Source organism: Elephantulus edwardii, unplaced genomic scaffold (genome assembly GCF_000299155.1).
Source record: "Elephantulus edwardii isolate Elephantulus edwardi_28Jun2011 unplaced genomic scaffold, EleEdw1.0 scaffold00003, whole genome shotgun sequence".
Taxonomy (NCBI): domain Eukaryota; kingdom Metazoa; phylum Chordata; class Mammalia; order Macroscelidea; family Macroscelididae; genus Elephantulus; species Elephantulus edwardii.
Genome location: NW_006399753.1, coordinates 7856930 through 7865024, shown reverse-complemented (window position 1 = coordinate 7865024; position 8095 = coordinate 7856930).

The following is an 8095-nucleotide window of genomic DNA, read 5'->3' as shown; positions in this document are numbered from 1 at the left end:
GAGAGAGAGAGAGAGAAAGGTATCTAACTGTTCTTCACTTCAGCATTTTCACATGTTCAGTTCAGTGACTCACCTGTGTATGTGTTTATCATGGTTGTGAAACCATCACAATTATCTATATTCAGATTATTTTTGTTTGTTTGTTTCGTAAAAGCTCAGTGAACCCTAAGCAATGAATCCCTACTTGCCTTCCCTTCAACCACTCTGTGGTCCTATTACTGCTTAATGGATCCCAAAGCCATCGGGCACTGAGGGTGAGTATCTCTGTGAGAGGAGACAACATCTCTCTTCCATGGAGTAGTTGGATTTGAACTGGTTACCTCCTGCTTAGCAGTCTAATATAAACATGCTACGTCGAAGGGCTCCTTGCCGGCCCATGGTAATCACCCATACACTTAGATCGGTCTGCACTCACCTAGTTTGGCTATTTCATGGAAGGGAAACCATAAGAGGCGTATCTTTTGGTGATGGACATATTGTATGGATATGGCTGTGTTCTATGCTAATCATGGATGGAAGGGCAGTGACGCAGCAAAGAGGTTGTTGAGTAGACCAAACTAGAGTAATCTGTGACTGGTGAAACCCATACCCACGATGAACCTGTTTTCCCAAGGTAAATCCTCCTCAGCAGCTCTGTCATACCTCCAGCATCTTCCAAATTGGAGACTAGGAAGGAGCCGCAGAGGAAGCGGGGCTTCTCCCCACTCCAGCCCTGACACTCGAGCCCTCTAACGTACAGCCCACCATCCACTGCTGTGATGGCTTAGTGTCAGGCTGAGACACATCACAGCAGCGCAACACATCAGCTTCCTCTGACAGGGAGGACGTGGTGCATTTTTACAAATGAAAATAATAAACCCAGAGGAAATATTATGAAAATGAATCGGTAAACATTGGAACAGAATGTAATCATGAGCAAGTCATAGCTTAGCCTAATGAAGAATAAATTATGCTGGAATGTAGAACATGCTTTGTTCCTCAGTGTGACTGCAAATAAGGACAAAGAAATTGTCAGTGGGAGGAAGGACCTTGGCTCGCTAAGTTTAAAGAGGCCAGCGAATGGATCTCCCCACAGTTGACCTCTGACGGGCTTGCTTGGCCACACACACAGGTCAGCCTTCGGAACCGGAGCATCGTGGAGGTGTGACGGACTTTGCAAGGGCTCTGCCTCTTTTTCTAAAGCTCTGCTATCTTCCCTCCTCCATTCTTTTCTGCCTAAAAGGGATGTAGGCTTGTTAATTCCTTGGGATATAGTTGACCCAGATTTGCTGCTCTAAATACCATAAGTTTTTCCCCCAAAGATATTGTCAAGTCACAACTTTTAGTTTTAGAACTAGGTCTTTATTACTTCTGCATTATCATATCTTTTTTTTTGGGGGGGGAGGGGGTGGTTGTTACTCTCTGTTTTATTTCTATATAAACTACAAATTCAATGTACATGTTGTTTCTTGCACCAGTTACTGGCTTTATCTGAAATAGATTGTCTCTTATGTCCTTGTTGACCAAATTAACGATTTTTACATTTTATTCTGAAGGTAATAGGAGCTCTGGTGTCCAACTGGATAAACACTTGGCTGCTTCTCAAATGGTCGGTGGTTCAAGGCCATTAGAAAGATGAGAGGAGCACCTTCTGAAGATTACAGCCATGGACCCTTCTACTCTAACTTACAGGCTTCAGTGAATAGGAACAGACTCAACAGTGGGGTTGGGTTTGGTATTTTGAAGGATGTTTTTTATTGTTTGGTGTTGCTGCCTCATCTCCAATCCATAGCAACCCTTTGTGTAACAACATGGGAACTTGTCTGATGAACCTGCACCATCCTCACACTGTCCTCACGTGCAAGTTTGCAGCCGCTACGAGAGTCCACCTCCTTTTGAAGGAAATGATTTATTTGTACATTTCCCCTGTTTATGTATCTGAGATATACACTATCTTTGCCCTCTATATTCTAGTTTGGCTGAAATTTTAAAGTAAGAACTCAAGTTTTCAAAGAAAATCTCCCTCACTGTAGAGTCACAAGCTCCTATCACCCATCAACTCAGAAAATCTAGCCTCGACATCCTTTTCATCATCCATCTCCTTAGTCCTCACCCCAAGACACTCAAGACATTCAGACTAACCTTCCTGATCGGACACTGTCTTGTCATCTCATCCCAGGTTGTGTTAACCAGTCTCCAAGATGGTGCCAGTAACTCTGACACCTACATTCTAGAGAAGAGATATCATTAATGAGATGTTACATAAGTCACAAAGTGTGACTTCAAGACTAGGTTATAAAGTCATAGCGGATTTTACTTTACTCTCACCATGGGAGAAAGATGAGAAATCTCCTCCTGAGGGATTTACAGCCTCTGGAAACCCACTGGAAGGTCAACTATGAGTCAGTTCTGATTCAAGGACATATAACAACAGCAACAACAACTCTTAGACCACTCAGTTTGGGAGACACCAGTCATCATGTCATAAAGGTATTCAAGCGTCCCTGAGGAGATGTGTGTATGGCAAGGAAAGAAAGCCTGTCAACCAGCAGTAATGGATTATCGAGTATGAGTTATTCATCTTGGAACTGGATCCTCTAGTCCCACAGAAGCCTTCAGCTCACTGCAGTCATGATCAAAATCCTGATAGAGTATGTGAAGGATTCTGAGCCACGACATTCCTACAACCCTCACGTCTACCGTGTGAGCTAGCATGAGTTTATTACTGTTCAAGGCCCTAAGGGTTAGGACGACTTCAACAGTAATAGACAACTCATACACACAGACATTCTAGATACTGCTCATGTGACGTCAACTTTATTTTTCCCATTAAAATCTCTTTACAAATGAATAATTAATTAGAAATTTAATTTTGGTTTTATGTAACATTCAAAAACTAATATAGTTCAAGAAAAGTGATTAAATGAATGGCATTATGCATTTATCTGTTGTTGTTATGTGACATAAAGTTGGAAACAACCCAGAGCTGACCCTCACCAGCGTTTCAGAGGCTGTAAACCACCAGAGGAGACCGCACATCTTTCTCAGAGCAGCTAGTGGATTCCAACTGCCTCTCTTCTGGTCAGTGACAATTCCTTACTCACCACGCCATCAAATTCCCTATGTATGTCTCTAACAACTGTTGTTGATGTTATTAGGTGCCCTCAAGCAGAATATGACTCACAGTGACCCTCAGAGTCCTTGCCCTAGCCTATGCCATCCTCATAATCTCTGATATATTTGAGCCCGTTGTTAGTTATTGTGTCAACCGATCCATTTGAGGGTCTTACTCTCTTTTGTTGACCTTTCCAAGTATGATATTTTCCAAGGCCCTGTCATTCCTAAAAACATGTCCAAAATATGTGAGATGAAACTTCACTATGCTTGCTTCCAGGCAATGTCCTGGCTGAATTTTCTCCAAAACATACTTGTTTGGTCTTTTGCAGTCCATGGCACATTCCTCTCTCTCTCCAACACCACACCCACAGCATCAATTATTCTATCATCCTGTCATTGTTCAACTTCCAGATGCATAACAAGTAATTGAAAGTACGGTGGCTTAAATCAGGTACATCTTAGCCTTTAAACTGCCATCATTGCTCTTTAATACCTTAGAGATGTCTTTAATAGTAGGTTTGCCCAACGTAATATGTCTTTTGATTTATTGACTGCTGGGTAGTTGTGGATCCAAGCAAGATGAAATAACTGACAACTTCAATCTTTCTTTTCCATCTGTCATTATGTTGCCCAGTGGTGAAGACTTAACCGTGAACTTAAGCACAGCAGAGATTATTAAAAATTAGTCAGTTCAATTATGGAAACAAAAAGTGGCCACAATACAAACTTTGTGTAGGGTTCTTAATCATAACCGAACACTCTAAGGAAATAAGTTACTGGTTCTGGGGTTTGAGACAATTTTTCTTGGGGATATCAAGGTCAACTGCTATATTGGGGGGGAAATAGGGAATATACCGTGGCCTGCCAAAAGGACAAATAAATCTGTCTTGGAAGAAGTGTTATCTAGATACTCCTTAGAGGCAAAAATGGTAAGACTTCATCTCAACATATTTTGAACATGTTCTCAGAAGTGACCAGTCCTTGGAAAGGGACATGATCCTTAGAAAGTAGACAGCAAAGAAGTCATCTGTCAATGAGATGGATTGGCACTGTGACTCCAGCAATCACATAATTACAGCAGGATGAGGGGGATGGCACAGGAATGGACAAGGTTTGGATCTGTTGTAAAGTTGCTATGAGCCGGAGCCAATTCACTAAGCCTAAGTCGACAAAGAGATCACGTTCTCCCATCTTCTCTGATGAGAGGTCTTGAAATCTTGCAAGCAGCCTTCTAATAGGCAATAACTGGCTTCTCCCGGTACAGAACAAGAGGAGAGATGCCAAGACGTACTGAAAGAACTGATCTAGAGGACTAATGGGCCATGCATTCTTCAATTTTCACAATCCTGAAACCAGAAGAACTAAATAGTGCCTGGCTAGCCCCACTGACCACTCTAAAAGGCATCACAGCAGGAAGTCTTGAATAGATTTAGGAGAAATTTGGAACAAAACAAAAAGATTTAAAGAGCCAGGTCAACAGACTGACAGAACTCCTTGACTAAGGCCCATAGTCACCCTTTGACCTGAAGCAAAACTCAGCTCTATAGGTAAACCTTCAGATAGACAATAGACAGGACTATATTTGTTTATTCTTGTGACTCTGGGGTACATTCAGGATTTCTTCACCAATACCATAGTTCAAAGGCACTGATTCTTTGGTAAACTTAGAACAAACTGGGCTGAGTCAGTGGCTGCAATGATGGTCTGGAAAACAGCAATAATTGCGAGACTAGCACAGGACTGGGTAATGTTTTGTTGCATTGTACACAAGGTTGCTGTGAGGTAAAACTCACACAAGGATACCTACTAACAATAAGAACTTACACATGTGCAATTATTAAGTGTTCTGATCCAAGATGCAAGATAAAAAAATCTTCATCAAAAGGGGGGAAATTAAGGACAGATTTCATATTTTACTGGAATACAGAGTTCCCAGAGATTCTATTATCACCCTGAGATAATCTTTATGCATGAAAACAATACTATTCCCTACAGTCTTCTTGAAACCAAGCAATAGCTTAGTTAAGCCATTAAGCAATGTTTGCCTTGAGCATTGTGTTCTCTTAAAGAACTATCTACACAGAATCAAATTAACAGTAGCAACTCTAAAGGTTAGATAGGGAGTTAGGGAAAGTGAGTTTGTGTTCATGGGTGAGGAGCAGTGCGTAAAAGGTAGGTAAGAATGGTAACATAGCTGGAAGAGTTTCATCAATGTCACTGAATTGTACATGTTGTTGTTGTCATGTGCCGTCGAGTCGCTTATGACTCATAGCGACCCTATGTACAACAGCCCTAAACTCTGCTCTGTCCTGTGTCACACTGTCTCAGACACACCCACCCCGATTACCCCAGTCTTTGGGGATGTTTTTTGAACATATTCTCAACAACAACAACAACAAAAGAATTAAGGAAGCAAATCACAGGCACATGCAATATTCATAGATGTCATCCTATGAAGAGCTTTCTTTCAAGACCTCGCCCCTCATAGTCTTCCTTCCACCAGAATTTCATCATTTCTTAACCAAATTTATTTTTGCAACAGAAAAAGGAGCCCTCGTATCATAGTGTGTGACATGTCAGGCTACCACCCACACTGACTGAGTGCAAGTCAGCCATTCTACAGGAGAAATGTGGACAGTCTTCCCACAACCATTCAGAGCCTCAGAAACCCAATAGAAGGTTGTTGTGAGATTAAATTAACTCAAGGACAGTGAGTACAAGGGAAAAATAAGAAAATTCTTGTTCTTCAGAGGAGGTAAAGGAATGAGAAGCCCTGACTTAGCTCTGTTGTTGATATTTGTTACTGAATTGCCTGCAACTCATAGTGACCCTATGAATAATAATTCTGAAGCCTGCCCTATCCTGAGCCAGTCTCACTGACTCCGACACACCTATCCGCATTAGCTCAGTTACTGTGCCAATCCATTTCATCCAGGGTCTTCCTTTCCTGCGCTGTCCCTTCCCCCTCCCAAGTATGATATCTTTCTCCAAAGACTGGTCCCTCCTGGCCACGTGTCCAAAGTATATGAGACAGAGCTTCAAAATCCTCGCCTACAAGGAGAAACTTGGTTTTACCCTCTCCAAGACAGATCTACTTGTTCTTTCGGCAGTCCGTGGTATGTTCAATACTCTTCTCCAGCACCGCAACTCAAAGGCATCAATTCTTCTTCTGCCATCCTTAGTTATTGTCCAGCTCTCTGATGCATAGCAAGTATTGTGAAAACCATGGCCTGGGTCAGGCGCACCTTAGTCTCTAGATTGACATGATTGTTGCTCTTTAGCACTCTGTAGAGGAGGGACTGGTCCTTGGAGAGGGACATCATGTTTGGCAGAGTGAAGGGGCATCAAAGGAGAGGAAGACCTTTGATGAGATGGATCGATTCTGTGACTGGAGAGGTGAGAATAAGTGCATTTGAGATGGCTAGGTTGGCACAGGATAGAAGAACGTATAGAGCTCTTGTACATAGGGTTGCTATCAGTCGCAAGCGACTTGATGGCACATAACAACAACAACAGGGGTCCCACAGCAGATTTTCCCAATGTGATTCATCTTTTGATTTCCTGACTGCTGGTTCTAAGAGTGGTGATTACAGACCCAAGCAAGTGAAAATTACTAACAACCTCAGTCTCTTCTCCATCCGTCATGGTACTGCCAATCGGCCTGGTGGTGAGAATGTTTGTCTTCGTCACTTAGCTCAAGGTGCTTATTTTTTATGCCCAGGAAGGCTGGTCTATCCTCTGAAAAACCCTGCTACTTCCTCCCTCGCTCCATTCCAGTTGGACCATCCGTGTAGAAAAGTTGCAGCAGAGTCGTCTGGGGAGAAGGATATCATCCTTGGTAGAGTGTCATCAAGAGAGAGGAAGGAGCTTTCATTGTCCTCTGCACACAGGTCACCAGGAATCAGAATCCACTTGGTGGCAGCTGAAAGCAACTAAGCATAGGAACCATTCCCCAGAGGGAAGCATTCCAAACCAAACCATTTTCATTTCTACTAACAGCAGCCCTGTAGGCTGAGGATTGCCGCAAACAGAAACATCCTCCAAACATCATTTTCCATTGCAAGTTGTTCTTCCTCCAGCTCAGGCCCAGCTGGTCACTGAACCTGAGAGACTGAATGGATGTGACTGCAGCACTGGCTGCAAAGTGGGCTCCAGCAATCTCTCAACCATTCTCTAAGCTTTAATTACAGGTTTGTCTTCGTACCCGAGGCTGTAAAATGTTTCAGGGGAGCAGATTAGTGCTTGGAGTTCAGAGGACAGAGAAAAAGGCGAGCAGTAAAAACGGGGGAAGAAAATGTCATCTCTTGCCTTGTAAAATCAACCCATTTGATCCGTGGGACATTGACAGGCAATAAATATGGAGCTGCATGATGTCGTTTTTATAGGCGTTTTATGAATGTCATAAGCTTACAACTGAGATGCATTTGCAGTTTATGGAAATGGTCGCTTGAGCTGGTGCTCTTTCTAAATCCTCTCCTGCTTTTGTAAGGAGCTCTGATGGTGGAGTCCCTCGGAAATTGTGCTTCTAACTCGAAGCCAGTGCTTCTCTGGTGGATCAAATCCACCAGCAGCTCTGTGCAGAAAGATGCACCTTCTCCCATGTGATTTACAGCCTCAAAAAACTTGCTGGGCTGTCCAATGGGAGTCAGTTTTGACTCAACAGCAATTAATTTCGAGGAAAAATGTGCATTTGTCAAGAGGGACCAGGTGGCTCAGTGGTGAAGGCACTATGTTGCTAGCTTCAGGTCGGCCCTTAGAATTCAGCATTTGCTCTAAGATGTGCCAGGTGCTTCCTAAAGTCACTGTCTTGGGAACCATACGGGGCAGCTGTACTGTGGCCTGGAGACAAGGGTCCTGTCAATCAGCATCGTGACCCGACAGCAGCAGGCTTGTTTGTACTCTGGGGTTTCTTTTCTTTCTTTCTTTCTTTCTTTCTTTCTTTCTTTCTTTCTTTCTTTCTTTCTTTCTTTCTTTCTTTCTTTCTTTCTTTCTTTCTTTC